Consider the following 9,391-nt stretch of genomic DNA (forward strand, 5'->3'; position numbering starts at 1 on the left):
GACGGGTGTGGGAGTCACCATGACCTCTGTCACGTATGTGGGCCAGTTGTTGATGTAAAAATTGCGATGTGTTTGACTTCTGCTTCAGGAGATCACAGCTCAAGTTAAATAATGGACCCATCCTTTAGCCTGCTGGTGACTTGGCTCATTGAGCTCAGCGATTCAGAGGCTCCGGGCTTCTAATCTTTACTCTGTCACTGAGTAATTGTCTTACTGCAGGCCAAAGCACTTCCTTTTTCCTCCTCAGTGTTGCCACATGCAAAAGAAAGCGGATTTACTGCTATTCTTTTGGTTAATTCAGCATTAATTCTTCATTCCACAAATATTTGTTGAACGTGTGACTATGTGGCTGGCAATGAGCCTGTGTATTGCAATATATTGGTGAACACAACGGGCATGACCCTTCTCTTATGGAACTTATAGTCTAGAGGAGGAGACAGACTGGTCAGACAAGTGTGGATCAGGGTCTTTGACATAAGATTGTCATGCATGTGCATGAAATAAAATACATATTGCATCACTTCTATAGTCATAATAGCTATCAGAAATGATTATCTCATGACTTAGTTGAAAGAACTTTGAAGTTACTTTCATGTTGAAATCTCAGCTCAATATATTGTTGAACTTCCCTGACACTCATTTTGCTCATCAAGAAAATCAGCGTAATAACATATCATAAAGAACTGTCATGCTGATGATTTGAAGTAATGTATGGCATTGAGTAAGCACTCAGTAAATGTTATTGTTTTTCATTTGGAGGAAATAGTAGCAAAATTTCCCCTAAATTGGCCATACCAATACATCAAGTCCTTCTGGGTTTTTTTTTAAGTTTTATTTTAAAAAGTTCTATGAACAAATGGAGAACACATTTTTACATAGTTTTAATTAGTCGACTATTTCATAATTCACTCCTTAAAGAGCTTTTCAAGTGGATAATCACAACTGATGTTCAGTTTGATTCCTTCTATGCTGCATATTTAAAGCCAGTTTAATTGTTAAACATTCACTCTACTGAGAATCACGCAGACACAGCTGGTATGAGAAAACCTGCTCATAACTCACATGTGCTTCCTAGATTGGTATGAACAACAGGTTTATGTGGATACCATTTCCTCTCATCTCAGCAAATGTGGTTTAATTCTGGCTTCTAGGTGGAAATCTAGGGAGGTAAATTATAATAAAAGGTTTTTATAGAGAAGAACTAGAAATGAAAATAAAGGTATGAGGTACTTCTCCAGACCTATATAAATACTGCATTTATATGCCTTGCTTTATTTAATTCTGACAGTAACCCTAGGGGAGCTCTCTCTATTTACCAGAAGAGGAAACTGGTATTCAGAAAGTAAACAAATTGTCTGAGGTCCCATAGCTATTAAGTTGTAAAATCAGAATTTCAATACAGGCCTGTCCAACTCCAAAACCTGTACTCTCTCAACCTGTACATTTTTGCTAGGCAAACCAAGTACCAAAATCCATATCAAATATAACAGGCACTAAATGATGGTGGCGAGATGCAGCCTTTTTCTTCATGGAGTACCACCTCCTTTGCCACATCAAACTTAGAGAGGGAGGGTGGGGGTTGGTAGAAGAATATGGCAGGAGTGAGAAAAAGGCAAGAAAGTAAAGCATAGTAAGACAGGTGAACCCCAACTCAGGCTTTGCTCCTTATTACCTGTGTTACACTGGCAAACTTCTAACACTTTTTCACATGTTTTCTTTAAATTGAAGTTGTTAATGATAGTACATTCCTCATAGAGTTTTTGTAAAGGCTGAGTCATTATGTGTGGTGTGTTTTGTGATGTTATAATGTAAGAATCATATATATTATATCAGTACACAGTATATGTAATATGAATATATGCAAGTTTAATATATCTATTTATGTTAATATATAGATACATATGACAGTATGTAAACAGATGCGAGTTAATATATGAAAAGTACAACATGAGGGGAATTAAGTATATGCTATTATTATGACCACTTGAAATGGGTTAAGTATATATTAGATTTAAAGATAATAGAATCTGTGTAGAAATTCATAAACTTAAATACGTTCAGTCGGCATTCATAAACGAGATCTTTAATTTTTCATGGAAAGAAGAGTGGAGGAAAGAGTAAGCCAAGGACACAGCACTGCTCTGCCCAAGACTAGTCTGTAACTGGGCTCTTTTGCCTCCTGGCTACCTGTTCCTCAGAGGTTGAGAAGATGAAAAGACAGGAGCGGAAGGTCCCTTTTGTCTAAAATGTTTTATTTTGTTCTGCTTTAGAAAATTGCAATCAAGGTCTATTCCTATGACTTATTTGACTTCTCATTTGTCTTAGGTTAGATATGATTTATTTCTGTTTTACATTCTGTTGATTTCTTAAGTGAAGCATTGAGAGTAATGCTCATGGGAACTCTAATAAAGCAGAGGGAGGAGAGAGTAAGCACCGAATGGGAAGGCAACATGAAAATGCCTGCCAATGATCCCTAGAAAGGATTTCTATGGACCACGCCATTGCTACAGAGCTGGACATCTTGGGCACAAACCTTGTCTGGCTGTCAGGATTCCAACAGGCTCTTCTGCCTAATTCCTCCCACCCCTAGACTGTCTCCCCACACAACCCCATCTATAGCCCAGTTTTAAAACCACTGCTCTTTCCCAGATGGGATTTGTGATAGTGGAAATTTTGGCTGCTATGGCAGATGGTGAGGGAGATATTTTGTCAGCAAGAAAATATGGTTCATAGGTCTTGGTCTGTCCAACTGTAATGGTCATTGGGTGAACTATAATTAAATTTGTCCATTGCCTCTCCCAATAGGCATTTGAACTGACTACTATTAATATGTGTAAATTTCTACTCCTGGAGGAAATCAGCAATACTAACTCAGTGTTCTCAGAATCAAATTGAATAGTCCGGCCCTCCCCGCCCCCCCTACCCCCCAACAGTCAAAGATTCACCTAATTTATCCATGTGTTTTATTACTAAGGGGAATAGTGGTAAGAAACCATGAGAACAGGAAGCAGAGAACACTGAGTTGAAGCTCCATTTCTGCCCTTTTGCTACTAATATTACATTGGATGCAAGTGAATGAACTTCTCTGTGTGTGTGTGTGTGTATGTGTGTCTCCTTATCTATAAAGTGGGACTATTCATGCAATCTTTGAGATTTGTTGTGATGTTTAATTAAAATAATGAATGTGACATTATTGGAAGCTATTTATTTACAAATAGCTATTTATATGTATATAAATAACAGTTTATTTATATATCCTAATGTACATAATATGCCACATTAAGACCATTATCTCAACTAAAGGGATTTGAGACAGAATTCATAGAAATCATTGACTACTAACATTTTAAAGCTGGAAAAATTATGAGAGGTCTAGGCCATATGCCAATATTGAGGCTTAATATTTTTGGTTTTCTTGGATTGATGAAAATACAGCAATATGTGTCAGTTTAAAATGAAGTGAGAAAGCTGAGAAACAAAGAAATGGGTCCGCTTCTTAAACTCATTTTTGCCATACTGCTTTCAAAACATGTCAATGAATGAAATAAACACTTTAAGCAAATTGTAGAGGAGGAAAATGATCATTGTTTCTTTCAAGGAACTTCTTTAAGAAACAAGGAAATGCAGGTGCAATAGCCAGGGGTAGCTGCACCTGAGGACACTGGCTAGACACCATGAATCATGGAGCCAGGGAGATTGTTTCAGATGCTGTGGTATAGCCTCAATCTAGAGCAGTGGTTCTCAACCTTCCTAATGATGCGACCCTTTAATATAGTTCCTCATGTTGTGGTGACCCCCCCCCCCCCAATTTCATTGTTAAAAATCGAACATAATTAAAACATAGTGATTAATCACAAAAACAATATGTAATTATATATGTGTTTTCTGATAGTCTTAGGTGACCCCTGTGAAAAGGTAGTTCGACCCTGAAAGGGATTGCGACCCACAGGTTGAGAACCGCTGATTTAGAGTTTACACAGCTCTAGGAAACAGGTTTACTGAGGGAAGCTAGATGACAAATCAACCTAAACTGGTGTGTGTTAGTGAAAGACATATGCTTCATAGAATTTACCAAAAATAATTCATATGAACACCTATTTACTGTTAACAGATAGGTTAAATCCTTGGTCATCTGAGACTCATAAGATGCTTAGACGTTATTCTCCCCTCTATCTGATGCTTTGATTCCTTTAGAATACTCTAAACAAGGAGTTACCCAGCTCTTGATTAAACAACTCTAGTGGTGGGGAATTCACTTTCTCTGGAGACCACCTCTCCCATTGTAGAACATTTGTATTTAATGGAAAGTGTTCCCATATGCTGAACTGGAATCTGTCTTCCTAGAGTTCCACTATTGTTCCTGGTCCATCCCTCTGGATTGCTTTCCAGATGTTTCAGAATAGCTTTAATATTCTGCCAGCACTTCTTCACTATGAACTGCATGTTATTTAACTGTTCTTCACACAACATGATCCCAGTTTCTTTCCCTATTCTAGTCACCTCCTCAGTATATTTCCTATTGGTTAATGTCTCTCTCAATGTATCATGGGCATATTATTATTAAAATTTATTTATTAGTGCTGTATATATTTTAATTAATTTAGTTGCCACAAAACCTCTACAAGACAGGTACACTTATAATTACTATCTTACTGAAGAGGGAACTAGAGACATTAAATAATTTGCCCAAAGTCACAGAGCTGGTGGATAAAGGAGCTAGGATACAAATCTGGTGCCTACATTCAGAATCTATACCCTTAAACACTGTACAATTCTATTTTTTCTGAATATAGTGTTTCTAGTGCCATCTGATTAGTGTTGAGGATGGCAACACTATCACCTTCTTCTATTTATGTTTCCTGAGATCATGTTAACATTCCTGGCTGGTATGGTTGATTATGGTACATACAGGGAATTGAAAATGAAGAGTCAAATCTTGAAATTCCACCTGTCTTGCAAAGCCCGTACAGAGGTCCTGGGCCTTATCTTGAAGATGATGAAATCCTATTATGCATTTAATTTTTTTAATTTTAAAATTCATTACACATTTTAAGCAAGGATCCAAGCCACATGATGATATTTATGTATTTGAAAGGAGTATTGATAAATTAGAGCAGGATGAAATGATAAGCAGGAAGGAGATGATAATGGCAATAATCCAAGTAAGATCTGAAGGAAGTGTGGATGCCAAATAAATAAATAAATAAATAAATAAATAAATAAATAAATAAATAAATAAATAAAATAAAATAAAGAGATCCAAGCAGTGTTTGGAAAGTGTGAGGTCAGGACTTGGTGATATTGAATTAAAGAGGTAAAAGGTGATGGAAAGAGGATTTTATTAAAAAATTTAAAAAATCCTCACCTGAGGATATTTTTCCATTGCTTTTGAGAAAGAGTGAAAGAGAAGGACAAGGAGAGAGAGAGAGAGAGAGAGAGAGAGAGAGAGAGAGAGAGAGAGAGAGAGAGAGAGAGAGAAAGAAAGAAACAGAGAAACATTGATGTGAAAAAGACATATAGATTGGTTGCCTCTGGCGTGTGCCCCTACCAGGGCCCAGGAAGGAAACTGCAACCCGGGTAGATGCTCTTGACCGGGAATTGAACCAGAGACCCCTCAGTGCATGGGCTAACACTCTAACCACTGAGAATACTGGCCAAGGAGGAAAGAGGATTTTAAAGGATATCCAAGTTTCTCTTTGGGAATTCTGTGGATGGGTGGCCATCATTAACAGCAGTGGGGAATATAGTAAAGGGAGTGGTACTTTGAGGCAGGGTGGGTTGTTGGAGCTGCCGGGGAAGGTGCAGAGTGGCTGGGAGAGATAAAGAAAATGCCAAACAAAATGTCCAGGGCAGAGGGCTCAGGCAGTGAACATGTACAGGGACTCAGAAAGAGGGTCCAGATGTAGATGGCAAGCTGCAGCTTGGCTTTTGTTCTTGGGAGCCCCCAAGGATGAAGTCCCTGAGCTGCCCTTGATGTCTTCCTGTGTCAAAACTCCAGCCAAATGATTCTAATTTTCTTTATCGCAATGTCAGTTGTAAATGAATTTGTATTTACATAAGGAATAACATGTTTGACAAGAACCATATTCATCATTTCAAAATGTTCCCCAAATACTCTAGCAGGGTGACCATTTGGTATAAATGGTATGTCTGATGATGGTGATTATTTCTCAAGAAAAAGAATTCCTATTGTAAGAATCTAATGTTTTTAGTGTGAAAATTGGTTTCCATATAATAAGAGCTAAGGGTGTATATTTTCTACACTGTAAGTATTAGGTCATTCCTTCTCAAAACCCTCACTAGTATTCTCCTTTTCTTTATCATTTAAACAGTTTCTGTGGGCTTCTGATTTATTGATGCATTCATTTATATATTATTTGTTAGAGACAAACCAGATATCAGATACTATACTAGATGTGAGGGATTAATTTTGTATTTTTGACCAGTATGAGGAATACGGGAAGTCTTAAAAGAAATCAAGTGCTTAAGCACAATAATGATCTTGGTGAACTGGCAACAAATATTAATGGGTGAACTGCTGACCACTAGTAATAGCTTGCTTATTCTTGTGTGAATCACATATTAGTTCTTGACCCAGAAAAGTCAAAGGTACTATGATATGTCTTTGAAGTTTGGATGCGTTTATGGAATCGGGCTGCAAATATTCGATGGCATAGAGCAGTGGTTCTCAACCTGTGGGTCTCGACCCCTTTGGGGACAGAATGACCCTTTCACAGGGGTCACCTAAGACCATTGGAAAACACATATCTAATTACATATTGTTTTTGTGATTAATCACTATGCTTTAATTATGTTCAATTTGTAACAATGAAATTGGGGGTCACCACAACATGAGGAACTGTATTAAAGGGTCGCGGCATTAGGAAGGTTGAGAACCACTGGAATAGAGAAAAGTGAGCCCAGTTCAGAAAGCAGTTATATACCTTCATTTGTATGAGGGTGGGTCTGGTAGGCCTGTTGCCTTCTGCAAGTTGAAATCTTTTGCTACTTTTCATAAGATCTTTTAGTCAAAATTAAGGTCAAAGACACAAGGAAAATACTGAGATGCTAGATAGAAGGAGTGCACAGCATTTGCCCTTTAAAATTTCCCTAAGTTTTAAAAGTACATAAATGGTGGATATAGTTTTGAGCCATTATCCCTACTGTCTGTTTATTTTGGTTATATCCTCAATGACAATGGGGCAGAGAAGGATAGCAAGTTGTCCTAAGTTTGAATGGAGAAAAAACTTTCTATGCTTGTAGAAGTAGTTTTTGGCAAACCAATCACTCTTGTCTCTATTCCAGTCCAGAGCTGGTTCTTCTCAGTGTGTGCTCCTCCCAGTGTTGGTGATACAGGTCTGGTCTGTGCCCCCTCCAAACCGCACCCCCCCACTCTCTGGAAAGTGAATGAGAGCTGCAGCCTTACAGTCCCATAGTGTCCAGAACTCCTCTCTGTGTAACTTCTCACAGAAGTATTGTCTCAGACCATGCCTTTCCTTGTTTAGGCCCTCTATATCTAACTGATTTCTCAAGACCATGGAATGGAAACAAGGGGATTTATGGGATAGTGGCTGGGCCATTGTTATGGAATGAATGTTTGTGTCCCCCTAAAATTCATCAGTTGAAATCCCAACCCCCAAGGTGCTGGTTTAAGTAGATGGGGCCTTTGGGAGGTGAGTAGATCATTAGGTGGAGCCCTCATAAATGGGATTAGTGCCCTTATAAAAAAGACTCAAGCGAGCTCCTCCACCTTGATTTTGGACTTCCCAGTGTCCAGAACCGTGAAAAACAAATTTATGTTGTTTATAAGCCACCCAGTCTGTGGTGTTCTGTTATAGCAGCCTGAACAGACACACGTAGTAAATGCTCTATGGATCTGTTTCTTCTCCTGCTCATCCTTATTTGTTTTACCTGATATCTTCCCAAGGCTTAGTCTATAAAAACGTGTAGAAATAAAAAGTAGGTCTGTAAAACAGAAGCAGAAAACCCTGTCCCAACAAATTGTTGAGCTGATGTTTTTGAATAGGGACACACTGAGGATCTGCTCTGTGTTGGAAATGAAAAGGAAATGGCTTTCTGTCTATTAAAGAAAACCAATGAATCGGGACCTCCTTTCTTCATGGTGTTTGACAATTTCTTCAGTAGGGAAAGATGCAGTGTCATAAACTCTAGGAAGAATGTGCCTAGAATGAACTTCTAGAGTCCCCTAAGGGGACATTGAGCTGGAGTCTGGGTTAGTGGGAAGAGTGAGGAGGAAGAGGCAGTGAACACGCATATTTCTAAGACATGCATATTCTCCTCACTGCATTCCAGCAATGATTGTGTTCTGAGTGTATGACTGTCCTTGTTCTGTTAAAAATAAATCTGGCTGAACAAAGGGGTACTACCTATTTGATTCTTCTGGGCTCAGATTCAAAAAGGGGTGAAAAAGCAAATTTAGATTATTAAACGCTTACTGCTATGAAGAAGAAATCACCCATGAAAATATGTATAGGTCATATTGATTAGTGAGAAAGCAGTAAGAGAGGAGTAAATTGCCAGAGAATATAAATAGGTAATAAAATATGTTTAGTAAGTATGAAGACTGGAAATCAGGAATCTCTAAGCCTTGAGCAAAGGGAGAAGAAAGGGACTAGGTGCCTTTTCTCCTTGCTCCTATTCCTAACTAAGAAGAACAGTCATGACTGCTTGATCTGGAAGCCTGCCCGGGGTCCTGATATGCCCTGCCTATGCCAGGTTTCCCTTTTGAAAGGAGAGACTAGGTAAGGGAATCAGCACAAAAGTGATGGGTAGTTTCTCTGTCTGAAACTGTCAACAGAGCACAGAGCTTTGAAGTCTTTGAAATTAGAGAGGCAAGTGGTGTGGCCGCCACTGGCTTTGAGTTCCAGAGAAACCATTAGATGAGTTCAGGTCAGACTAACTCCCTGATTGGGCATGAGCGATAATAACTGAGGACCAAACTAAGCTAGATGAAAAGTTATTTCTACCAGTTAGGTAAGACACCTGACTGCATCTGTGTGCTCTAGTTCTCAAATCAGTCACTTTCAACATGTATTTATTGAGCACCTGCTATATGCAAGGCATTGTTATCTGCATAAGGAAATTTAGCAGAGGTAAAATAGATCCTCATAAAACTGTAAATTAAATTACATGACATTGTTAATACTTGACTATTTTTTTGACCTATCCAAATGGAAGTTTCTTGTGGTTAAACCTAATACTTCAAGAGGGAATAGAGTGATAAAGATAAATAAGACTATTCACATATCATGTCAAATGGTGATAAAAGTGCCTTGGAGAACGTTACATAGGGTAAGGCAGGGGATGCTTTGGGAGGAGCGGCAGTCAGGGAAGCCTCATTGATGAACTGACATTTTGGTGAAGACTTGAG

This window comes from Myotis myotis, unplaced genomic scaffold (genome assembly GCF_014108235.1).
Source record: "Myotis myotis isolate mMyoMyo1 unplaced genomic scaffold, mMyoMyo1.p scaffold_m19_p_2, whole genome shotgun sequence".
Classification (NCBI taxonomy): domain Eukaryota; kingdom Metazoa; phylum Chordata; class Mammalia; order Chiroptera; family Vespertilionidae; genus Myotis; species Myotis myotis.